This window comes from Narcine bancroftii, chromosome 7 (genome assembly GCF_036971445.1).
Source record: "Narcine bancroftii isolate sNarBan1 chromosome 7, sNarBan1.hap1, whole genome shotgun sequence".
NCBI lineage: Eukaryota > Metazoa > Chordata > Chondrichthyes > Torpediniformes > Narcinidae > Narcine > Narcine bancroftii.
Window position 1 is genome coordinate 120,767,125 of NC_091475.1, and position 26,445 is coordinate 120,793,569.

Here is a 26,445-nt window from a genome sequence, read left to right on the forward strand (position 1 = left end):
CCACCTCTGATTCCCGGCCTCTTATTCCCGGCATCTGATTCCGGCCTCTGATTCCCAACCTCTGATTCCCCACCTCTGATTCCCTATATCTGATTCCCCGCCTCTGTTTCCCCGCCTCTGATTCCCCGCCTCTGTTTCCCCACATCTGATTCCCCGCCTCTGAATCCCCAACTCTGATTCCCTGCCTCTAATTTCCCATGTCTGATTCCCCGCCTCTGATTCCCCGCGTCTGATTACCGGCCTCTGATTCCCCGCCTCTGATTCCCCATCTCTGATTCACAACCTCTGATTCCCCACCTCTGATTCCCCATATCTGATTCCCCGCCTCTGTTTCCCCGCCTCTGATTCCCCACCTCTGATTCCCAATATCTGATTCCCCGCCTCTGAATCCCCACCTCTGATTCCCCGCCTCTGATTCCCCAGCTATGATTCCCCGCCTCTGATTCCCCGCGTCTGATTCCCTGCCTCTGATTCCCCGCCTCTGATTCCACATTTCTGATTCACCACCTCTGATTCCCCGCGTCTGATTCCCCGCCTCTGATTCCCCATCTCTGATTCCCCATCTCTGATTCCCCAATTCTGATTCCCCGCCTCTGATTCCCCAACTCTGATTCCCCGCCTCTGATTCCCCAGCTCTGATTCCCCACATCTGATTCCCCGTGTTTGATTCCCTGCCTCTGATTCCCGGCCTCTGATTCCCCATCTCTGATTCACCGCCTTTGATTCGCAACCTCTGATTCCCCATATCTGATTCCCCGCCTCTGTTTCCCCGCCTCTGATTCACCGCCTCTGATTCCCCATATCTCATTCCCCGCCTCTAAATCCCCATCTCTGATTCCCGGACTCTGATTCCCCACCTCTGATTCCCGGCCTCTTATTCCCGGCATCTGATTCCGGCCTCTGATTCCCGGCCTCTGATTCCCTGCTTCTGATTCTGATTCCCTGCCTCTGATTCCCCATCTCTGATTCCGCACATCTGATTCCCTGCCTCTGATTCCCCACCTCTGATTCCCCATATCTGATTCCCCGCCTCTGTTTCCCCGCCTTTGATTCCCCGCCTCTGTTTCCCAATATCTAAGTCCCCGCCTCTGATTCCCCAACTCTGATTCCCCACCTCTGATTCCCCAGCTCTGATTCCCCGCCTCTGATTCCCCGCATCTGATTCCCTGCAACTGATTCCAAGCCTCTGATTCCCCGCATCTGATTCCCTGCAACTGATTCCAAGCCTCTGATTCCCTGCCTCTGATTCCCAACTTCTGATTCCCAACCTCTGATTCCACACCTCTGATTCCCCATATCTGATTCCCCGCCTCTGTTTCCCCGCCTCTGATTCCCCGCCTCTGATTCCCCATATCTCATTCCCCGCCTCTGATTCCCCACCTCTGATTCCCGGCCTCTTATTCCCGGCATCTGATTCCGGCCTCTGATTCCCGGCCTCTGATTCCCTGCTTCTGATTCTGATTCCCTGCCTCTGATTCCCCATCTCTGATTCTGCACATCTAATTCCCTGCCTCTGATTCCCCACCTCTGATTCCCCATATCTGATTCCCCGCCTCTGTTTCCCCGCCTCTGATTCCCCGCCTCTGTTTCCCCATATCTAAGTCCCCGCCTCTGATTCCCCAACTTTGATTCCCCACCTCTGATTCCCCAGCTCTGATTCTCCCCTTCTGATTCCCCGCATATGATTCCATGCATCTGATTCCCAGCCTCTGATTCCCAGCCTCTGATTCCCAACCTCTGATTCCCCACCTCTGATTCCCTATATCTGATTCCCCGCCTCTGTTTCCCCGCCTCTGATTCCCCGCCTCAGATTCTCCATATCTCATTCCCCGCCTCTGATTCCCCGCCTCTGATTCCCCATATCTCATTCCCCGCCTCTGATTCCGCATCTCTGATTCCCGGACTCTGATTCCCCACCTCTGATTCCCGGCCTCTTATTCCCGGCATCTGATTCCGGCCTCTGATTCCCGGCCTCTGATTCCCTGCTTCTGATTCTGATTCCCTGCCTCTGATTCCCCATCTCTGATTCTGCACATCTAATTCCCTGCCTCTGATTCCCCACCTCTGATTCCCCATATCTGATTCCCCGCCTCTGTTTCCCCGCCTCTGATTCCCCGCCTCTGTTTCCCCATATCTAAGTCCCCGCCTCTGATTCCCCAACTTTGATTCCCCACCTCTGATTCCCCAGCTCTGATTCCCCGCCTCTGATTCCCCGCATATGATTCCATGCATCTGATTCCCAGCCTCTGATTCCCAGCCTCTGATTCCCAACCTCTGATTCCCCACCTCTGATTCCCTATATCTGATTCCCCGCCTCTGTTTCCCCGCCTCTGATTCCCCGCCTCTGATTCTCCATATCTCATTCCCCGCCTCTGAATCCCCATCTCTGATTCCCGGACTCTGATTCCCCACCTCTGATTCCCGGCCTCTTATTCCCAGCATCTGATTCCAGGCCACTGATTCCCTGCCTCTGATTCCCCGCGTCTGATTCCCGGCCTCTGATTCCCTGCTTCTGATTCTGATTCCCTGCCTTAAATTCCCGATCTCTGATTCCGCACATCTGATTCCCTGCCTCTGATTCCCCACCTCTGATTCCCCATATCTGATTCCCCGCCTCTGTTTCCCCGCCTCTGATTCCCCGCCTCCGTTTCCCAATATCTGTCCCCGCCTCTGATTCCCCAACTCTGATTCCCCACCTCTGATTCCCCAGCTCTGATTCCCTGCCTCTGATTCCCCGCATCTGATTCCCTGCATCTGATTCCAAGCCTCTGATTCCCAAACTCTGATTCCCAAACTCTGATTCCCCACCTCTGATTCACCATATCTGATTCCCTGCCTCTGTTTCCCCGCCTCTGATTCCCCGCCTCTGTTTCACCATATGTGATTCCTGGCCTCTGATTCCCCACCTCTGATTCCCCGCCTCTGATTCCTTGCCTCTGATTCCCCATCTCCGATTCCGCACATCTGATTCCATGCCTCTGATTCCCCGCCTCAGATTCCCCGAATCTGATTCCCTGCCTCTGATTCCCAACCTCTGATTCCCCACCTCTGATTCCCCGTGTTTTATTCCCCGCCTCTGTTTCCCCGCCTCTGATTGCCGGCCTCTGTTTCCCTGCTTCTGATTCTGATTCCCTGCCTCTGATTCCCCATCTCTGATTCCGCACATCTGATTCCCTGCCTCTGATTCCCCACCTCTGATTCCCCATATCTGATTCCCCGCCTCTGTTTCCCCGCCTTTGATTCCCCGCCTCTGTTTCCCAATATCTAAGTCCCCGCCTCTGATTCCCCAACTCTGATTCCCCACCTCTGATTCCCCAGCTCTGATTCCCCGCCTCTGATTCCCCGCATCTGATTCCCTGCATCTGATTCCAAGCCTCTGATTCCCTGCCTCTGATTCCCAACCTCTGATTCCCCACCTCTGATTCCCCATATCTGATTCCCCGCCTCTGTTTCCCCGCCTCTGATTCCCCACCTCTGTTTCCCCATATCTGATTCCCGGCCTCTGATTCCCCGCCTCTGATTCCCCTCCTCTGATTCCCCAACTCTAATTCCCCGCCTCTGATTCCCCAGCTCTGATTCCCCGTGTTTGATTCCCTGCCTCTGATTCCCTGCCCTGATTCCCCATCTCTGTTTCACCGCCTTTGATTCGCCACCTCTGATTCCCCATATCTGATTCCCCGCCTCTGTTTCCCCGCCTCTGATTCCCTGCCTCTGATTCCCAACCCCTGATTCCACACCTCTGATTCCCGATATCTGATTCCCCGCCTCTGTTTCCCCGCCTCTGATTCCCCGCCTCTGTTTCCCCATATCTGATTCCCCGCCTCTGATTCCCAACTATGATTCCCCGCCTATTATTCCCCAGCTCTGATTCCCTGCCTCTGATTCCCCGCGTTCTATTCCCTGCCTCTGATTCCCCGCCTGTGATTCCCCATCTCTGATTCACCACCTCTGATTCCCCACCACTGATTCCCCATATCTAATTCCCCGCCTCTGTTTGCCCGCCTCTGATTCCCCGCCTCTGTTTCCCCATATCCGATTCCCTGCCTCTGATTCCCCGACTCTGATTCCCCACCTCTGATTCCCCAGCTCTGATTCCCCACCTCTGATTCCCCAACTCTGATTCCCCGCCTCTGATTCCACAGCTCTGATTCCCCGCCTCTGATTCTCAGTGTTTGATCCCCTGCCTCTGATTCCCCGCCTCTGATTCCACATCTCTGATTCACCACCTATGATTCCACGCGTCTGATTCCCCGCCTCTGATTCCCCATCTCTGATTCCCCATCTCTGATTCCCCAATTCTGATTCCCCGCCTCTGATTCCCCAGCTCTGATTCCTCGCCTCTGATTCCCTTCCTCTGATTCCCAACCTCTGATTCCCCACCTCTGATTTCCCATATTGATTCCCTGCGTCTGATTCCCCACCTCTGATTTCCCATATTGATTCCCTGCGTCTGATTCCCCGCCTCTGATTCCCCAACTCTGATTCCCCGCCACTGATTCCCCAGCTCTGATTCCCCACATCTGATTCCCCGTGTTTGATTCCCTGCCTCTGATTCCCGGCCTCTGATTCCCCATCTCTGATTCACCGCCTTTGATTCGCAACCTCTGATTCCCCATATCTGATTCCCCGCCTCTGTTTCCCCGCCTCTGATTCCCCGCCTCTGATTCCCCATATCTCATTCCCCGCCTCTAAATCCCCATCTCTGATTCCCGGACTCTGATTCCCCACCTCTGATTCCCGGCCTCTTATTCCCGGCATCTGATTCCGGCCTCTGATTCCCGGCCTCTGATTCCCTGCTTCTGATTCTGATTCCCTGCCTCTGATTCCCAATCTCTGATTCCGCAGATCTGATTCCCTGCCTCTGATTCCCCACCTCTGATTCCCCATATCTGATTCCCCGCCTCTGTTTCCCCGCCTTTGATTCCCCGCCTCTGTTTCCCAATATCTAAGTCCCCGCCTCTGATTCCCCAACTCTGATTCCCCACCTCTGATTCCCCAGCTCTGATTCCCCGCCTCTGATTCCCCGCATCTGATTCCCTGCAACTGATTCCAAGCCTCTGATTCCCTGCCTCTGATTCCCCATATCTCATTCCCCGCCTCTGATTCCGCATCTCTGATTCCCCATATCTGATTCCCCGCCTCTGTTTCCCCACCTCTGATTCCCCGCCTCTGATTCCCCATATCTCATTCCCCGCCTCTGATTCCGCATCTCTGATTCCCGGACTCTGATTCCCCACCTCTGATTCCCGGCCTCTTATTCCCGGCATCTGATTCCGGCCTCTGATTCCCGGCCTCTGATTCCCTGCTTCTGATTCTGATTCCCAGCCTCTGATTCCCCATCTCTGATTCTGCACATCTAATTCCCTGCCTCTGATTCCCCATCTCTGATTCCCCATATCTGATTCCCCACCTCTGTTTCCCCGCCTCTGATTCCTCGCCTCTGTTTCCCCATATCTAAGTCCCCGCCTCTGATTCCCCAACTTTGATTCCCCACCTCTGATTCCCCAGCTCTGATTCCCCGCCTCTGATTCCCCGCATATGATTCCATGCATCTGATTCCCAGCCTCTGATTCCCAGCCTCTGATTCCCAACCTCTGATTCCCCACCTCTGATTCCCTATATCTGATTCCCCGCCTCTGTTTCCCCGCCTCTGATTCCCCGCCTCTGTATCCCCACATCTGATTCCCCGCCTCTGAATCCCCAACTCTGATTCCCTGCCTCTAATTTCCCATGTCTGATTCCCCGCCTCTGATTCCCCGCGTCTGATTACCGGCCTCTGATTCCCCGCCTCTGATTCCCCATCTCTGATTCACAACCTCTGATTCCCCACCTCTGATTCCCCATATCTGATTCCCCGCCTCTGTTTCCCCGCCTCTGATTCCCCACCTCTGATGCCCAATATCTGATTCCCCGCCTCTGAATCCCCACCTCTGATTCCCCGCCTCTGATTCCCCAGCTATGATTCCCCGCCTCTGATTCCCCGCGTCTGATTCCCTGCCTCTGATTCCCCGCCTCTGATTCCACATTTCTAATTCACCACCGCTGATTCCCCGCGTCTGATTCCCCGCCTCTGATTCCCCATCTCTGATTCCCCATCTCTGATTCCCCAATTCTGATTCCCCGCCTCTGATTCCCCAACTCTGATTCCCCGCCTCTGATTCCCCAGCTCTGATTCCCCACATCTGATTCCCCGTGTTTGATTCCCTGCCTCTGATTCCCGGCCTCTGATTCCCCATCTCTGATTCACCGCCTTTGATTCGCAACCTCTCATTCCCCATATCTGATTCCCCGCCTCTGTTTCCCCGCCTCTGATTCCCCGCCTCTGATTCCCCATATCTCATTCCCCGCCTCTAAATCCCCATCTCTGATTCCCGGACTCTGATTCCCCACCTCTGATTCCCGGCCTCTTATTCCCGGCATCTGGTTCCGGCCTCTGATTCCCGGCCTCTGATTCCCTGCTTCTGATTCTGATTCCCTGCCTCTGATTCCCCATCTCTGATTCCGCACATCTGATTCCCTGCCTCTGATTCCCCACCTCTGATTCCCCATATCTGATTCCCCGCCTCTGTTTCCCCGCCTTTGATTCCCCGCCTCTGTTTCCCCATATCCGATTCCCTGCCTCTGATTCCCCGACTCTGATTCCCCACCTCTGATTCCCCAGCTCTGATTCCCCACCTCTGATTCCCCAACTCTGATTCCCCGCCTCTGATTCCACAGCTCTGATTCCCCGCCTCTGATTCTCCGTGTTTGATCCCCTGCCTCTGATTCCCCGCCTCTGATTCCACATCTCTGATTCACCACCTCTGATTCCACGCGTCTGATTCCCCGCCTCTGATTCCCCATCTCTGATTCCCCAATTCTGATTCCCCGCCTCTGATTCCCCAGCTCTGATTCCTCGCCTCTGATTCCCTTCCTCTGATTCCCAACCTCTGATTCCCCACCTCTGATTTCCCATATTGATTCCCTGCGTCTGATTCCCCACCTCTGATTTCCCATATTGATTCCCTGCGTCTGATTCCCCGCCTCTGATTACCCAACTCTGATTCCCCGCCACTGATTCCCCAGCTCTGATTCCCCACATCTGATTCCCCGTGTTTGAATCCCTGCCTCTGATTCCCGGCCTCTGATTCCCCATCTCTGATTCACCGCCTTTGATTCGCAACCTCTGATTCCCCATATCTGAATCCCCGCCTCTGTTTCCCCGCCTCTGATTCCCCGCCTCTGATTCCCCATATCTCATTCCCCGCCTCTAAATCCCCATCTCTGATTCACGGACTCTGATTCCCCACCTCTGATTCCCGGCCTCTTATTCCCGGCATCTGATTCCGGCCTCTGATTCCCGGCCTCTGATTCCCTGCTTCTGATTCTGATTCCCTGCCTCTGATTCCCCATCTCTGGTTCCGCAGATCTGATTCCCTGCCTCTGATTCCCCACCTCTGATTCCCCATATCTGATTCCCCGCCTCTGTTTCCCCGCCTTTGATTCCCCGCCTCTGTTTCCCAATATCTAAGTCCCCGCCTCTGATTCCCCAACTCTGTTTCTCCGCCCCTGATTCCCCGCCTCTGTTTCCCCATATCTGATTCCCCGCCTCTGATTCCCAACTATGATTCCCCGCCTCTTATTCCCCAGCTCTGATTCCCTGCCTCTGATTCCCCGCGTTCTATTCCCTGCCTCTGATTCCCCGCCTGTGATTCCCCATCTCTGATTCACCACCTCTGATTCCCCACCACTGATTCCCCATATCTAATTCCCCGCCTCTGTTTGCCCGCCTCTGATTCCCCGCCTCTTTTTCCCCATATCCGATTCCCTGCCTCTGATTCCCCGACTCTGATTCCCCACCTCTGATTCCCCAGCTCTGATTCCCCACCTCTGATTCCCCAACTCTGATTCCCCGCCTCTTATTCCACAGCTCTGATTCCCCGCCTCTGATTCTCCGTGTTTGATCCCCTGCCTCTGATTCCCCGCCTCTGATTCCACATCTCTGATTCACCACCTCTGATTCCACGCGTCTGATTCAGCGCCTCTGATTCCCCATCTCTGATTCCCCATCTCTGATTCCCCAATTCTGATTCCCCGCCTCTGATTCCCCAGCTCTGATTCCTCGCCTCTGATTCCCTTCCTCTGATTCCCAACCTCTGATTCCCCACCTCTGATTTCCCATATTGATTCCCTGCATCTGATTCCCCACCTCTGATTTCCCATATTGATTCCCTGCGTCTGATTCCCCGCCTCTGATTCCCCAACTCTGATTCCCCGCCACTGATTCCCCAGCTCTGATTCCCCACATCTGATTCCCCGTGTTTGATTCCCTGCCTCTGATTCCCGGCCTCTGATTCCCCATCTCTGATTCACCGCCTTTGATTCGCAACCTCTGATTCCCCATATCTGATTCCCCGCCTCTGTTTCCCCGCCTCTGATTCCCCGCCTCTGATTCCCCATATCTCATTCCCCGCCTCTAAATCCCCATCTCTGATTCCCGGACTCTGATTCCCCACCTCTGATTCCCGGCCTCTTATTCCCGGCATCTGATTCCGGCCTCTGATTCCCGGCCTCTGATTCCCTGCTTCTGATTCTGATTCCCTGCCTCTGATTCCCCATCTCTGATTCCGCAGATCTGATTCCCTGCCTCTGTTTCCCCACCTCTGATTCCCCATATCTGATTCCCCGCCTCTGTTTCCCCGCCTTTGATTCCCCGCCTCTGTTTCCCAATATCTAAGTTCCCGCCTCTGATTCCCCAACTCTGATTCCCCACCTCTGATTCCCCAGCTCTGATTCCCCGCCTCTGATTCCCCGCATCTGATTCCCTGCAACTGATTCCAAGCCTCTGATTCCCTGCCTCTGATTCCCAACCTCTGATTCCCAACCTCTGATTCCACACCTCTGATTCCCCATATCTGATTCCCCGCCTCTGTTTCCCCGCCTCTGATTCCCGGACTCTGATTCCCCACCTCTGATTCCCGGCCTCTTATTCCCGGCATCTGATTCCGGCCTCTGATTCCCAACCTCTGATTCCCCACCTCTGATTCCCTATATCTGATTCCCCGCCTCTGTTTCCCCGCCTCTGATTCCCCGCCTCTGTTTCCCCACATCTGATTCCCCGCCTCTGAATCCCCAACTCTGATTCCCTGCCTCTAATTTCCCATGTCTGATTCCCCGCCTCTGATTCCCCGCGTCTGATTACCGGCCTCTGATTCCCCGCCTCTGATTCCCCATCTCTGATTCACAACCTCTGATTCCCCACCTCTGATTCCCCATATCTGATTCCCCGCCTCTGTTTCCCCGCCTCTGATTCCCCACCTCTGATTCCCAATATCTGATTCCCCGCCTCTGAATCCCCACCTCTGATTCCCCGCCTCTGATTCCCCAGCTATGATTCCCCGCCTCTGATTCCCCGCGTCTGATTCCCTGCCTCTGATTCCCCGCCTCTGATTCCACATTTCTGATTCACCACCTCTGATTCCCCGCGTCTGATTCCCCGCCTCTGATTCCCCATCTCTGATTCCCCATCTCTGATTCCCCAATTCTGATTCCCCGCCTCTGATTCCCCAACTCTGATTCCCCGCCTCTGATTCCCCAGCTCTGATTCCCCACATCTGATTCCCCGTGTTTGATTCCCTGCCTCTGATTCCCGGCCTCTGATTCCCCATCTCTGATTCACCGCCTTTGATTCGCAACCTCTGATTCCCCATATCTGATTCCCCGCCTCTGTTTCCCCGCCTCTGATTCACCGCCTCTGATTCCCCATATCTCATTCCCCGCCTCTGATTCCCCATCTCTGATTCCCGGACTCTGATTCCCCACCTCTGATTCCCGGCCTCTTATTCCCAGCATCTGATTCCGGCCTCTGATTCCCGGCCTCTGATTCCCTGCTTCTGATTCCCCATCTCTGATTCCGCAAATCTAATTCCCTGCCTCTGATTCCCCACCTCTGATTCCCCATATCTGATTCCCCGCCTCTGTTTCCCCGCCTCTGATTCCCCACCTCTGTTTCCCCATATCTAAGTCCCCGCCTCTGATTCGCCAACTTTGATTCCCCACCTCTGATTCCCCAGCTCTGATTACCCGCCTCTGATTCCCCGCATCTGATTCCATGCATCTGATTCCCAGCCTCTGATTCCCAGCCTCTGATTCCCAACCTCTGATTCCCCACCTCTGATCCCCATATCTGATTCCCCGCCTCTGTTTCCCCGCCTCTGATTCCCCGCCTCTGTTTCCCCATATCTGATCCCCACCTCTATTTGCCCGCCTCTGATTCCCCGCCTCTGTTTCCCCATATCTGATTCCCCGCCTCTGAATCCCCAACTCTGATTCCCTGCCTCTAATTTCCCAGCTCTGATTCCCCACCTCTGATTCCCCGCGTCTGATTACCGGCCTCTGATTCCCCACCTCTGATTCCCCATCTCTGATTCACAACCTCTGATTCCCCACCTCTGATACCCCATATCTGATTCCCCGCCTCTGTTTCCCCGCCTCTGATTCCCCACCTCTGATTCCCAATATCTGATTCCCCGCCTCTGATTCCCCACCTCTGATTCCCTGCCTCTGATTCCCTGCCCTGATTCCCCATCTCTGTTTCACCACCTTTGATTCGCCACCTCTGATTCCCCATATCTGATTCCCCACCTCTGTTTCCCCGCCTCTGATTCCCTGCCTCTGATTCCCAACCTCTGATTCCACACCTCTGATTCCCCATATCTGATACCCCGCCTCTGTTTCCCCGCCTCTGATTCCCTGCCCCTGTTTCCCCATATCTGATTCCCTGCCTCTGATTCCCCAACTCTGATTCCCCGCCTCCGATTCCACAGCTCTGATTCCCCGCCTCTGATTTCCCGTGTTTGATTCCCTGCCTCTGATTCCCCGCCTCTGATTCCCCATCTCTGATTCACCGCCTTTGATTCGCCACCTCTGATTCCACATATCTGATTCCCCACCTCTGTTTCCCCGCCTCTGATTCCCCGCCTCTGATTCTCCATATCTCATTCCCCGCCTCTGAATCCCCATCTCTGATTCCCGGACTCTGATTCCCCACCTCTGATTCCCGGCCTCTTATTCCCAGCATCTGATTCCCGGCCTCTGATTCCCGGCCTCTGATTCCCCGCTTCTGATTCTGATTCCCTGCCTCTGATTCCCCATCTCTGATTCCGCACATCTGATTCACTGCCTCTGATTCCCCACCTCTGATTCCCCATATCTGATATCCCGCCTCTGTTTCCCCGCCTCTGATTCCCCGCCTCTGTTTCACCATATCTAATTCCCAACCTCTGATGCCCCAACTCTGATTCCCTGCCTCTGATTTCCCGCGTTCTATTCCCTGCCTCTGATTCCCCGCCTGTGATTCCCCATCTCTGATTCACCACCTCTGATTCCCCACCTCTGATTCCCCATCTCTGATTCCGCACATCTGATTCCCTGCCTCTGATTCCCCGACTCTGATCCCCAACTCTGATTCCCTGCCTCTGATTCCCCAGCTCTGATTCCCCGCCTTTGATTCCCCCCGTCTGATTCCCAGCCTCTGAATCCCCGTGTCTGATTTCCTGCCTCTGATTCCCCGCCTCTGATTCCCCATCTCTGATTCACAGCCTCTGATTCCCCACCTCTGATTCCCCATCTCTGATTCCGCACATCTGATTCCCTGCCTCTGATTCCCCGACTCTGATCCCCACCTCTGATTCCCCAGCTCTGATTCCCCGCCTCTGATTCCCCAACTCTGATTCCCCGCCTCTGATTCCCCAGCTCTGATTCCCCGCCTCTGATTCCCCGTGTTTGATTCCCTGCCTCTGATTCCCCGCCTCTGATTCCCCATCTCTGATTCAACGCCTTTGATTCGCCACCTCTGATTCCCCATATCTGATTCCTCGCCTCTGTTTCCCAGCCTCTGATTCCCCTCCTCTGATTCCCCATATCTCATTCCCCGCCTCTGATTCCCTATCTCTGATTCCCGGACTCTGATTCCCCACCTCTGATTCCCGGCCTCTTATTCCCGGCATCTGATTCCGGCCTCTGATTCCCGGCCTCTGATTCCCTGCTTCTGATTCCCCAGTTCTGATTCCGCAAATCTAATTCCCTGCCTCTGATTCCCCACCTCTGATTCCCCATATCTGATTCCCCGCCTCTGTTACCCCGCCTCTGATTCCCCGCCTCTGTTTCCCCATATCTAAGTCCCCGCCTCTGATTCCCCAACTTTGATTCCCCACCTCTGATTCCCCAGCTCTGATTCCCCGCCTCTGATTCCCCGCATCTGATTCCATGCATCTGATTCCCAGCCTCTGATTCCCAGCCTCTGATTCCCAACCTCTGATTCCCCACCTCTGATCCCCATATCTGATTCCCCGCCTCTGATTCCCCGCCTCTGATTCCCCGCCTCTGTTTCCCCATATCTGATCCCCGCCTCTATTTGCTCACCTCTGATTCCCCGCCTCTGTTTCCCCATATCTGATTCCCCGCCTCTGAATCCCCAACTCTGATTCCCTGCCTCTAATTTCCCAGCTCTGATTCCCCGCCTCTGATTCCCCGCGTCTGATTACCGGCCTCTGATTCCCCGCCTCTGATTCCCCATCTCTGATTCACAACCTCTGATTCCCCACCTCTGATACCCCATATCTGATTCCCCGCCTCTGTTTCCCCGCCTCTGATTCCCCACCTCTGATTCCCAATATCTGATTCCCCACCTCTGATTCCCCACCTCTGATTCCCCGCCTCTGATTCGCCAGCTATGATTCCCCGCCTCTTATTCCCCGCGTCTGATTCCCTGCCTCTGATTCCCCGCCTCTGATTCCACATCTCTGATTCACCACCTCTGATTCCCCGCGTCTGATTCCCTGCCTCTGATTCCCCATCTCTGATTCCCCATCTCTGATTGCCTAATTCTGATTCCCCTCCTCTGATTCCCCGTGTTTGATTCCCTGCCTCTGATTCCCGGCCTCTGATTCCCCATCTCTGATTCACCGCCTTTGATTCGCCACCTCTGATTCGCCATATCTGATTCCCCGCCTCTGTTTCCCCGCCTCTGATTCCCCGCCTCTGATTCCCCATATCTCATTCCCCGCCTCTGAATCCCCATCTCTGATTCCCGGACTCTGATTCCCCACCTCTGATTCCCGGCCTCTTATTCCCGGCATCTGATTCCGGCCTCTGATTCCCGGCCTCTGATTCCCTGCTTCTGATTCTGATTCCCTGCCTTTGATTCCCCATCTCTGATTCCGCACATCTGATTCTCTGCCTCTGATTCCCCATCTCTGATTCCGCACATCTGATTCCCTGCCTCTGATTCCCCGCCTCTGAATCCCCGTGTCTGATACCCAGCCTCTGATACCCCACCCCTGATTCCCCACCTCTGATTCCCCATATCTGATTCCCCGCCTCTCTTTCCGTGCCTCTAATTCCCCGCCTCTGATTTCCCATATCTGATTCCCCGCCTCCGATTCCCCAACTCTGATTTCCCCGCCTCTGATTCCCCAGCTCTGTTTCCCCGCCTCTGATTCCCCGCCTCTGTTTCCCCATATCTAATTCCACGCCTCTGATTCCCAAACTCTGATTCCCCGCCTCTGATTCCCCAGCTCTGATTCCCCGCCTCTGATTCCCCACATCTGATTCCCTTCCTCTGATTCCCCGCCTCTGATTCCCTGCCTCTGATTCCCCAGCTCTGATTCCCCGTGTTTGATTTCCCGCCTCTGAATCCCCATCTCTGATTCCCGGCCTCTGATTGCCGCCCTCTGATTCCCGGCCTCTGATTCCCGGCCTCTGATTCCCGGCCTCTGATTCCCCGCCTCTGATTCCCCGCCTCTGATTCGCTGCCTCTGATTCCCCATCTCTGATTCTGCACATCTGATTCCCTGCCTCTGATTCCCCGCCTCTGACTCCCCGCCTCTGATTCCCTGCCTCTGTTTCCCATCCTCTGATTCCCCACCTCTGATTCCCCATATCTGATTCCCCGCATCTGTTTCCCCATATCTGATTCCCCGCCTCTGATTCCCCAACTCTGATTCCCCGCCTCTGATTCCCCAGCTCTGATTCCCCGCCTCTGATTCCCCGTGTTTGATTCCCTGCCTCTGATTCCCCGCCTCTGATTCACCATCTCTGATTCACCGCCTTTCATTCGCCACCCTGATTCCCCATATCAGATTCCCCGCCTCTGTTTCCCCGCCTCTGATACCCCGCCTCTGATTCCCCATATTTCATTCCCCGCCTCTGATTCCCCATCTCTGATTCCCGGACTCTGATTCCTGGCCTCTTATTCCCGGCATCTGATTCCCGGCCTCTGATCCCGGCCTCTGATTCCCCGCTTCTGATTCTGATCCCTGCCTCTGATTCCCCATCTCTGATTCCGCACATCTGATTCCCTGCCTCTGATTCCCCACCTCTGATTCCCCATATCTGATTCCCCGCCTCTGTTTCCCCGCCTCTAATTCCCCGCCTCTGTTTCCCCATATCTATTTCCCCGCCTCTGATTCCCCGCCTCTGATTCCCCAGCTCTGATTCCACGCCTCTGAATCCCCAACTCTGATTCCCTGCCTCATATTCCGCAGCTCTGATTCCCCGCCTCTGATTCCCCAGCTCTGATTCCCTGCCTCTGTTTCGCAACCTCTGATTCCCCACCTCTGATTCCCCATATATGATTCCCCACCTATGTTTCCCTGCCTCTGATTCCCAGCCTCTGTTTCCCCATATCTGATTCCCCGCCTCTGATTCCCCAACTCTGATTCCCCGCCTCTGATTCCCCAGCTCTGATTCCCCACCTATGATTCCCCGTGTTTGATTCACTGCCTCTGATTCCCCGCCTCTGATTCCCCATCTCTGATTCACCGCCTTTCATTCGCCACCTCTGATTCCCCATATCAGATTCCCCGCCTCTGTTTCCCCGCCTCTGATTCCCCTCCTCTGTTTCCCCATATCTGATTCCCCGCTTCTGATTCCCCAACTCTGATTCCCCGCCTCTGATTCCCCAGCTCTGATTCCCCGCCTTTGATTCCCCCCGTCTGATTCCCAGCCTCTGAGTCCCCGTGTCTGATTTCCTGCCTCTGATTCCCCGCCTCTGATTCCCCATCTCTGATTCACAGCCGCTGATTCCCCACCTCTGATTCCCCATCTCTGATTCCGCACATCTGATTCCCTGCCTCTGATTCCCCGACTCTGATCCCCACCTCTGATTCCCCAGCTCTGATTCCCCGCCTCTGATTCCCCAACTCTGATTCCCCGCCTCTGATTCCCCAGCTCTGATTCCCCGCCTCTGATTCCCCGTGTTTGATTCCCTGCCTCTGATTCCCCGCCTCTGATTCCCCATCTCTGATTCAACGCCTTTGATTCGCCACCTCTGATTCCCCATATCTGATTCCTCGCCTCTGTTTCCCCGCCTCTGATTCCCCTCCTCTGATTCCCCATATCTCATTCCCCGCCTCTGATTCCCAATCTCTGATTCCCGGTCTCTTATTCCCGGCATCTGATTCCGGCCTCTGATTCCCGGCCTCTGATTCCCTGCTTCTGATTCCCCATCTCTGATTCCGCAAATCTAATTCCCTTCCTCTGATTCCCCACCTCTGATTCCCCATATCTGATTCCCCGCCTCTGTTTCCCCGCCTCTGATTCCCCGCCTCTGTTTCCCCATATCTAAGTCCCCGCCTCTGATTCCCCAACTTTGATTCCCCACCTCTGATTCCCCAGCTCTGATTCCCCGCCTCTGATTCCCCGCATCTGATTCCATGCATCTGATTCCCAGCCTCTGATTCCCAGCCTCTGATTCCCAACCTCTGATTCCCCACCTCTGATCCCCATATCTGATTCCCCGCCTCTGTTTCCCCGCCTCTGATTCCCCGCCTCTGTTTCCCCATATCTGAACCCCGCCTCTATTTGCCCGCCTCTGATTCATCGCCTCTGTTTCCCCATATCTGATTCCCCGCCTCTGAATCCCCAACTCTGATTCCCTGCCTCTAATTTCCCAGCTCTGATTCCCCGCCTCTGATTCCCCGCGTCTGATTACCGGACTCTGATTCCCCGCCTCTGATTCCCCATCTCTGATTCACAACCTCTGATTCCCCACCTCTGATACCCCATATCTGATTCCCCGCCTCTGTTTCCCCGCCTCTGATTCCCCATATCTGATTCCCCACCTATTTTCCCCGCCTCTGATTCCCCGCCTCTGATTCCCCATCTCTGATTCCTGGACTCTGATTCCCCACTTCTGATTCCCCATCTCTGATTCCGCACATCCGATTCCCTGCCTCTGATACCCCGCCTCTGATTCCCCGCCTCTGATTCCCTCCTCTGATTCCCAACCTCTGATTCCCCACCTCTGAGTCCCCATATCTGATTCCCCGCCTCTGTTTCCCCGCCTCTGATTCCCCGCCTCTGTTTCCCCATATCTGATTCCCCACTCTGATTCCCCAAGTCTGATTCCCCGCCTCTGATTCCCCAGCTCTGATTCCCCGCCTCTGATTCCCCGCGTCTTATTCCATGCATCTGATTCCCCGCCTCTGATTCCCCATCTCTGATTCCCAGCCTCTGAATCCCCGTGTCTGATACCCAGCCTCTGATACCCCGCCCCTGATTCCCCACCTCTGATTCCCCATATCTGATACCCCGCCTCTGTTTCTGCGCCTCTGATTCCCCGCCTCTGATTCCCCATATCTGATTCCCCGCCTCTGACTCCCCAACTCTGATTCCACGCTTCTGATTCCCCAGCTCTGATTCCCCGCCTCTGATTCCCCGCCTCTGTTTCCCCATATCTGATTCCCCGCCTCTGATTCCCCAACTCTGATTCCCCGCCTCTGATTCCCCAGCTCTGATTCCCCGTGTTTGATTCCCCGCCTCTGATTCCCCATCTTTGATTCCCGGCCTCTGATTGCCGGCCTCTGATTCCCGGCGTCTCATCCCCGGCCTCTGATTCCCGGCCTCTGATTCCCCGCCTCTGATTCCCCATCTCTGATTCCGCACATCTGAATCTCTGCCTCTGATTCCCCACCTCTGACTCCCCGCCTCTGATTCCCTGCCTCTGTTTCCCAACCTCTGATTCCCCATATCTCATTCCCAACCTCTGATTCCCCATCTCTGATTCCAGGACTCTGATTCCTGGCATCTTATTCCCGGCATCTGAATCCCGGACTCTGATCCCGGCCTCTGATTCCCCACTTCTGATTCTGATCCCAGCCTCTGATTCCCCATCTCTGATTCCGCACATCTGATTCCCTGCCTCTGATTCCACACCTCTGATTCCCCATATCTGATTCCCCGCCTCTGTTTCCCCGCCTCTGATTCCCCGCCTCTGTTTCCCCATATCTAATTCCCCGCCTCTGATTCCCCAAATCTGATTCCCCGCCTCTGATTACCCAGCTCTGATTCCCCGCGTCTGATTCCCTGCCTCTGATTCCCCGCCTCTGAATCCCCGTGTCTGATAGCCAGCCTCTGATACCCCACCCCTGATTCCCCACCTCTGATTCCCCATATCTGATTCCCCGCCTCTCTTTCCGTGCCTCTAATTCCCCGCCTCTGATTCCCCATATCTGATTCCCCGCCTCCGATTCCCCAACTCTGATTTCCCCGCCTCTGATTCCCCAGCTCTGTTTCCCCGCCTCTGATTCCCCGCCTCTGTTTCCCCATATCTAATTCCACGCCTCTGATTCCCAAACTCTGATTCCCCGCCTCTGATTCCCCACATCTGATTCCCTTCCTCTGATTCCCCGCCTCTGATTCCCTGCCTCTGATTCCCCAGCTCTGATTCCCCGTGTTTGATTCCCCGCCTCTGAATCCCCATCTCTGATTCCCGGCCTCTGATTGCCGGCCTCCGATTCGCCGCCTCTGATTCCCCAGCTCTGATTCCCCGCCTCTGATTCCCCGTGTTTGATTCCCTGCCTCTGATTCCCCGCCTCTGATTCACCATCTCTGGTTCACCGCCTTTCATTCGCCACCCTGATTCCCCATATCAGATTCCTCGCCTCTGTTTCCCCGCCTCTGATACCCCGCCTCTGATTCCCCATATTTCATTCCCCGCCTCTGATTCCCCATCTCTGATTCCCGGACTCTGATTCCTGGCCTCTTATTCCCGGCATCTGATTCCCGGCCTCTGATCCCAGCCTCTGATTCCCCGCTTCTGATTCTGATCCCTGCCTCTGATTCCCCATCTCTGATTCCGCACATCTGATTCCCTGCCTCTGATTCCCCACCTCTGATTCCCCATATCTGATTCCCCGCCTCTGTTTCCCCGCCTCTAATTCCCCGCCTCTGTTTCCCCATATCTATTCCCCGCCTCTGATTCCCCGCCTCTGATTCCCCAGCTCTGATTCCCCGCCTCTGAATCCCCAACTCTGATTCCCTGCCTCTGATTCCCCAGCTCTGATTCCCCGCCTCTGATTCCCCAGCTCTGATTCCCTGCCTCTGTTTCGCAACCTCTGATTCCCCACCTCTGATTCCCCATATATGATTCCCCACCTCTGTTTCCCTGCCTCTGATTCCCAGCCTCTGTTTCCCCATATCTGATTCCCCGCCTCTGATTCCCCGTGTTTGATTCCCTGCCTCTGATTCCCCGCCTCTGATTCACCATCTCTGATTCAACGCCTTTGATTCGCCACCTCTGATTCCCCATATCTGATTCCTCGCCTCTGTTTCCCCGCCTCTGATTCCCCTCCTCTGATTCCCCATATCTCATTCCCCGCCTCTGATTCCCCATCTCTGATTCCCGGACTCTGATTCCCCACCTCTGATTCCCGGCCTCTTATTCCCAGCATCTGATTCCGGCCTCTGATTCCCGGCCTCTGATTCCCTGCTTCTGATTCCCCATCTCTGATTCCGCAAATCTAATTCCCTGCCTCTGATTCCCCACCTCTGATTCCCCATATCTGATTCCCCGCCTCTGTTTCCCCGCCTCTGATTCCCCACCTCTGTTTCCCCATATCTAAGTCCCCTCCTCTGATTCGCCAACTTTGATTCCCCACCTCTGATTCCCCAGCTCTGATTACCCGCCTCTGATTCCCCGCATCTGATTCCATGCATTTGATTCCCAGCCTCTGATTCCCAGCCTCTGATTCCCAACCTCTGATTCCCCACCTCTGATCCCCATATCTGATTCCCCGCCTCTGTTTCCCCGCCTCTGATTCCCCAAATCTGATTCCCCGCCTCTGATTACCCAGCTCTGATTCCCCGCGTCTGATTCCCTGCCTCTGATTCCCCGCCTCTGAATCCCCGTGTTTGATACCCAGCCTCTGATACCCCACCCCTGATTCCCCACCTCTGATTCCCCATATCTGATTCCCCACCTCTCTTTCCGTGCCTCTAATTCCCCGCCTCTGATTCCCCATATCTGATTCCCCGCCTCCGATTCCCCAGCTCTGATTTCCCCGCCTCTGATTCCCCAGCTCTGTTTCCCCGCCTCTGATTCCCCGCCTCTGTTTCCCCATATCTAATTCCACGCCTCTGATTCCCAAACTCTGATTCCCCGCCTCTGATTCCCCAGCTCTGATTCCCCGCCTCTGATTCCCCACATCTGATTCCCTTCCTCTGATTCCCCGCCTCTGATTCCCTGCCTCTGATTCCCCAGCTCTGATTCCCCGTGTTTGATTCCCCGCCTCTGAATCCCCATCTCTGATTCCCGGCCTCTGATTGCCGGCCTCCGATTCCCGGCCTATGATTCCCGGCCACTGATTCCCGGCCTCTGATTCCCCGCCTCTGATTCCCCGCCTCTGATTCGCTGCCTCTGATTCCCCATCTCTGATTCTGCACATCTGATTCCCTGCCTCTGATTCCCCGCCTCTGACTCCCTGCCTCTGATTCCCTGCCTCTGTTTCCCATCCTCTGATTCCCCACCTCTGATTCCCCATATCTGATTCCCCGCCTCTGTTTCCCCATATCTGATTCCCCGCCTCTGATTCACCAACTCTGATTCCCCGCCTCTGATTCCCCAGCTCTGATTCCCCGCCTCTGATTCACCATCTCTGATTCACCGCCTTTCATTCGCCACCCTGATTCCCCATATCAGATTCCCCGCCTCTGTTTCCCCGCCTCTGATACCCCGCCTCTGATTCCCCATATTTCATTCCCCGCCTCTGATTCCCCATCTCTGATTCCCGGACTCTGATTCCTGGCCTCTTATTCCCGGCATCTGATTCCCGGCCTCTGATCCCGGCTTCTGATTCCCCGCTTCTGATTCTGATCCCTGCCTCTGATTCCCCATCTCTGATTCCGCACATCTGATTCCCTGCCTCTGATTCCCCACCTCTGATTCCCCATATCTGATTCCCCGCCTCTGTTTCCCCGCCTCTAATTCCCCGCCTCTGTTTCCCCATATCTATTTCCCCGCCTCTGATTCCCCGCCTCTGATTCCCCAGCTCTGATTCCCCGCCTCTGAATCCCCAACTCTGATTCCCTGCCTCTGATTCTCCAGCTCTGATTCCCCGCCTCTGATTCCCCAGCTCTGATTCCCTGCCTCTGTTTCACAACCTCTGATTCCCCACCTCTGATTCCCCATATATGATTCCCCACCTCTGTTTCCCTGCCTCTGATTCCCAGCCTCTGTTTCCCCATATCTGATTCCCCGCCTCTGATTCCCCAACTCTGATTCCCCGCCTCTGATTCCCCAGCTCTGATTCCCCACCTATGATTCCCCGTGTTTGATTCACTGCCTCCGATTCCCCGCCTCTGATTCCCCATCTCTGATTCACCGCCTTTCATTCGCCACCTCTGATTCCCCATATCAGATTCCCCGCCTCTGATTCCCTGCCTCTGATTCCCCATCTCCGATTCCGCACATCTGATTCCCCGCCTCAGATTCCCTGCCTCTGATTCCCAACCTCTGATAACCCACCTCTGATTCCCCATATCTGATTCCCCGCCTCTGTTTCCCCGCCTCTGATAACCCTCCTCTGATTCCCCAACTCTAATTCCCCGCCTCTGATTCCCCAGCTCTGATTCCCCGTGTTTGATTCCCTGCCTCTGATTCCCTGCCCTGATTCCCCATCTCTGTTTCACCGCCTTTGATTCGCCACCTCTGATTCCCCATATCTGATTCCCCGCCTCTGTTTCCCCGCCTCTGATTCCCTGCCTCTGATTCCCAACCTCTGATTCCACACCTCTGATTCCCCATATCTGATTCCCCGCCTCTGTTTCCCCGCCTCTGATTCCCTGCCCCTGTTTCCCCATATCTGATTCCCTGCCTCTGATTCCCCAACTCTGATTCCCCGCCTCTGATTCCCCAGCTCTGATTCCCAACCTCTGATTTCCCGTGTTTGATTCCCTGCCTCTGATTCCCCGCCTCTGATTCCCCATCTCTGATTCACCGCCTTTGATTCGCCACCTCTGATTCCACATATCTGATTCCCCACCTCTGTTTCCCCGCCTCTGATTCCCCGCCTCTGATTCTCCATAACTCATTCCCCGCCTCTGAATCCCCATCTCTGATTCCCGGACTCTGATTCCCCACCTCTGATCCCGGCCTCTTATTCCCAGCATCTGATTCCCGGCCTCTGATTCCCGGCCTCTGATTCCCCGCTTCTGATTCTGATTCCCTGCCTCTGATTCCCCATCTCTGATTCCGCACATCTGATTCCCTGCCTCTGATTCCCCACCTCTGATTCCCCATATCTGATTTCCCGCCTCTGTTTCCCCGCCTCTGATTCCCCGCCTCTGGTTCCCCATATCTAATTCTCAACCTCTGATGCCCCAACTCTGATTCCCTGCCTCTGATTCCCCGCGTTCTATTCCCTGCCTCTGATTCCCCGCCTGTGATTCCCCATCTCTGATTCACCACCTCTGATTCCCCACCTCTGATTCCCCATATCTAATTTCCCGCCTCTGTTTGCCCGCCTCTGATTCCCCGCCTCTGTTTCCCCATATCTGATTCCCCGCCTCTGAATCCCCAACTCTGATTCCCTGCCTCTGATTCCCCAGCTCTGATTCCCCGCCTTTGATTCCCCCCGTCTGATTCCCAGCCTCTGAATCCCCGTGTCTGATTTCCTGCCTCTGATTCCCCGCCTCTGATTCCCCATCTCTGATTCACAGCCTCTGATTCCCCACCTCTGATTCCCCATCTCTGATTCCGCACATCTGATTCCCTGCCTCTGATTCCCCAGCTCTGATTCCCCGCCTCTGATTCCCCGTGTTTGATTCCCTGCCTCTGATTCCCCGCCTCTGATTCACCATCTCTGATTCAACGCCTTTGATTCGCCACCTCTGATTCCCCATATCTGATTCCTCGCCTCTGTTTCCCCGCCTCTGATTCCCCTCCTCTGATTCCCCATATCTCATTCCCCGCCTCTGATTCCCCATCTCTGATTCCCGGACTCTGATTCCCCACCTCTGATTCCCGGCCTCTTATTCCCAGCATCTGATTCCGGCCTCTGATTCCCGGCCTCTGATTCCCTGCTTCTGATTCCCCATCTCTGATTCCGCAAATCTAATTCCCTGCCTCTGATTCCCCACCTCTGATTCCCCATATCTGATTCCCCGCCTCTGTTTCCCCGCCTCTGATTCCCCACCTCTGTTTCCCCATATCTAAGTCCCCGCCTCTGATTCGCCAACTTTGATTCCCCACCTCTGATTCCCCAGCTCTGATTACCCGCCTCTGATTCCCCGCATCTGATTCCATGCATCTGATTCCCAGCCTCTGATTCCCAGCCTCTGATTCCCAACCTCTGATTCCCCACCTCTGATCCCCATATCTGATTCCCCGCCTCTGTTTCCCCGCCTCTGATTCCCCGCCTCTGTTTCCCCATATCTGATCCCCACCTCTATTTGCCCGCCTCTGATTCCCCGCCTCTGTTTCCCCATATCTGATTCCCCGCCTCTGAATCCCCAACTCTGATTCCCTGCCTCTAATTTCCCAGCTCTGATTCCCCACCTCTGATTCCCCGCGTCTGATTACCGGCCTCTGATTCCCCACCTCTGATTCCCCATCTCTGATTCACAACCTCTGATTCCCCACCTCTGATACCCCATATCTGATTCCCCGCCTCTGTTTCCCCGCCTCTGATTCCCCACCTCTGATTCCCAATATCTGATTCCCCGCCTCTGATTCCCCACCTCTGATTCCCTGCCTCTGATTCCCTGCCCTGATTCCCCATCTCTGTTTCACCGCCTTTGATTCGCCACCTCTGATTCCCCATATCTGATTCCCCACCTCTGTTTCCCCGCCTCTGATTCCCTGCCTCTGATTCCCAACCTCTGATTCCACACCTCTGATTCCCCATATCTGATACCCCGCCTCTGTTTCCCCGCCTCTGATTCCCTGCCCCTGTTTCCCCATATCTGATTCCCTGCCTCTGATTCCCCAACTCTGATTCCCCGCCTCCGATTCCCCAGCTCTGATTCCCCGCCTCTGATTTCCCGTGTTTGATTCCCTGCCTCTGATTCCCCGCCTCTGATTCCCCATCTCTGATTCACCGCCTTTGATTCGCCACCTCTGATTCCACATATCTGATTCCCCACCTCTGTTTCCCCGCCTCTGATTCCCCGCCTCTGATTCTCCATATCTCATTCCCCGCCTCTGAATCCCCATCTCTGATTCCCGGACTCTGATTCCCCACCTCTGATTCCCGGCCTCTTATTCCCAGCATCTGATTCCCGGCCTCTGATTCCCGGCCTCTGATTCCCCGCTTCTGATTCTGATTCCCTGCCTCTGATTCCCCATCTCTGATTCCGCACATCTGATTCACTGCCTCTGATTCCCCACCTCTGATTCCCCATATCTGATATCCCGCCTCTGTTTCCCCGCCTCTGATTCCCCGCCTCTGTTTCCCCATATCTAATTCCCAACCTCTGATGCCCCAACTCTGATTCCCTGCCTCTGATTTCCCGCGTTCTATTCCCTGCCTCTGATTCCCCGCCTGTGATTCCCCATCTCTGATTCACCACCTCTGATTCCCCACCTCTGATTCCCCATATCTAATTCCCCGCCTCTGAATCCCCGCCTCTGATTCCCCGCCTCTGTTTCCCCATATCTGATTCCCCGCCTCTGAATCCCCAACTCTGATTCCCTGCCTCTGATTCCCCAGCTCTGATTCCCCGCCTTTGATTCCCCCCGTCTGATTCCCAGCCTCTGAATCCCCGTGTCTGATTTCCTGCCTCTGATTCCCCGCCTCTGATTCCCCATCTCTGATTCACAGCCTCTGATTCCCCACCTCTGATTCCCCATCTCTGATTCCGCACATCTGATTCCCTGCCTCTGATTCCCCGACTCTGATCCCCACCTCTGATTCCCCAGCTCTGATTCCCCGCCTCTGATTCCCCAACTCTGATTCCCCGCCTCTGATTCCCCAGCTCTGATTCCCCGCCTCTGATTCCCCGTATTTGATTCCCTGCCTCTGATTCCCCGCCTCTGATTCCCCATCTCTGATTCAACGCCTTTGATTCGCCACCTCTGATTCCCCATATCTGATTCCTCGCCTCTGTTTCCCAGCCTCTGATTCCCCTCCTCTGATTCCCCATATCTCATTCCCCGCCTCTGATTCCCTATCTCTGATTCCCGGACTCTGATTCCCCACCTCTGATTCCCGGCCTCTTATTCCCGGCATCTGATTCCGGCCTCTGATTCCCGGCCTCTGATTCCCTGCTTCTGATTCCCCATTTCTGATTCCGCAAATCTAATTCCCTGCCTCTGATTCCCCACCTCTGATTCCCCATATCTGATTCCCCGCCTCTGTTACCCCGCCTCTGATTCCCCGCCTCTGTTTCCCCATATCTAAGTCCCCGCCTCTGATTCCCCAACTTTGATTCCCCACCTCTGATTCCCCAGCTCTGATTCCCCGCCTCTGATTCCCCGCATCTGATTCCATGCATCTGATTCCCAGCCTCTGATTCCCAGCCTCTGATTCCCAACCTCTGATTCCCCACCTCTGATCCCCATATCTGATTCCCCGCCTCTGATTCCCCGCCTCTGATTCCCCGCCTCTGTTTCCCCATATCTGATCCCCGCCTCTATTTGCCCACCTCTGATTCCCCGCCTCTGTTTCCCCATATCTGATTCCCCGCCTCTGAATCCCCAACTCTGATTCCCTGCCTCTAATTTCCCAGCTCTGATTCCCCGCCTCTGATTCCCCGCGTCTGATTACCGGCCTCTGATTCCCCGCCTCTGATTCCCCATCTCTGATTCACAACCTCTGATTCCCCACCTCTGATACCCCATATCTGATTCCCCGCCTCTGTTTCCCCGCCTCTGATTCCCCACCTCTGATTCCCAATATCTGATTCCCCACCTCTGATTCCCCACCTCTGATTCCCCGCCTCTGATTCGCCAGCTATGATTCCCCGCCTCTTATTCCCCGCGTCTGATTCCCTGCCTCTGATTCCCCGCCTCTGATTCCACATCTCTGATTCACCACCTCTGATTCCCCGCGTCTGATTCCCTGCCTCTGATTCCCCATCTCTGATTCCCCATCTCTGATTGCCTAATTCTGATTCCCCTCCTCTGATTCCCCGTGTTTGATTCCCTGCCTCTGATTCCCGGCCTCTGATTCCCCATCTCTGATTCACCGCCTTTGATTCGCCACCTCTGATTCGCCATATCTGATTCCCCGCCTCTGTTTCCCCGCCTCTGATTCCCCGCCTCTGATTCCCCATATCTCATTCCCCGCCTCTGAATCCCCATCTCTGATTCCCGGACTCTGATTCCCCACCTCTGATTCCCGGCCTCTTATTCCCGGCATCTGATTCCGGCCTCTGATTCCCGGCCTCTGATTCCCTGCTTCTGATTCTGATTCCCTGCCTTTGATTCCCCATCTCTGATTCCACACATCTGATTCCCTGCCTCTGATTCCCCATCTCTGATTCCGCACATCTGATTCCCTGCCTCTGATTCCCCGCCTCTGAATCCCCGTGTCTGATACCCAGCCTCTGATACCCCACCCCTGATTCCCCACCTCTGATTCCCCATATCTGATTCCCCGCCTCTCTTTCCGTGCCTCTAATTCCCCGCCTCTGATTTCCCATATCTGATTCCCCGCCTCTGATTCCCCAACTCTGATTTCCCCGCCTCTGATTCCCCAGCTCTGTTTCCCCGCCTCTGATTCCCCGCCTCTGTTTCCCCATATCTAATTCCACGCCTCTGATTCCCAAACTCTGATTCCCCGCCTCTGATTCCCCAGCTCTGATTCCCCGCCTCTGATTCCCCACATCTGATTCCCTTCCTCTGATTCCCCGCCTCTGATTCCCTGCCTCTGATTCCCCAGCTCTGATTCCCCGTGTTTGATTTCCCGCCTCTGAATCCCCATCTCTGATTCCCGGCCTCTGATTGCCGCCCTCTGATTCCCGGCCTCTGATTCCCGGCCTCTGATTCCCGGCCTCTGATTCCCCGCCTCTGATTCCCCGCCTCTGATTCGCTGCCTCTGATTCCCCATCTCTGATTCTGCACATCTGATTCCCTGCCTCTGATTCCCCGCCTCTGACTCCCCGCCTCTGATTCCCTGCCTCTGTTTCCCATCCTCTGATTCCCCACCTCTGATTCCCCATATCTGATTCCCCGCATCTGTTTCC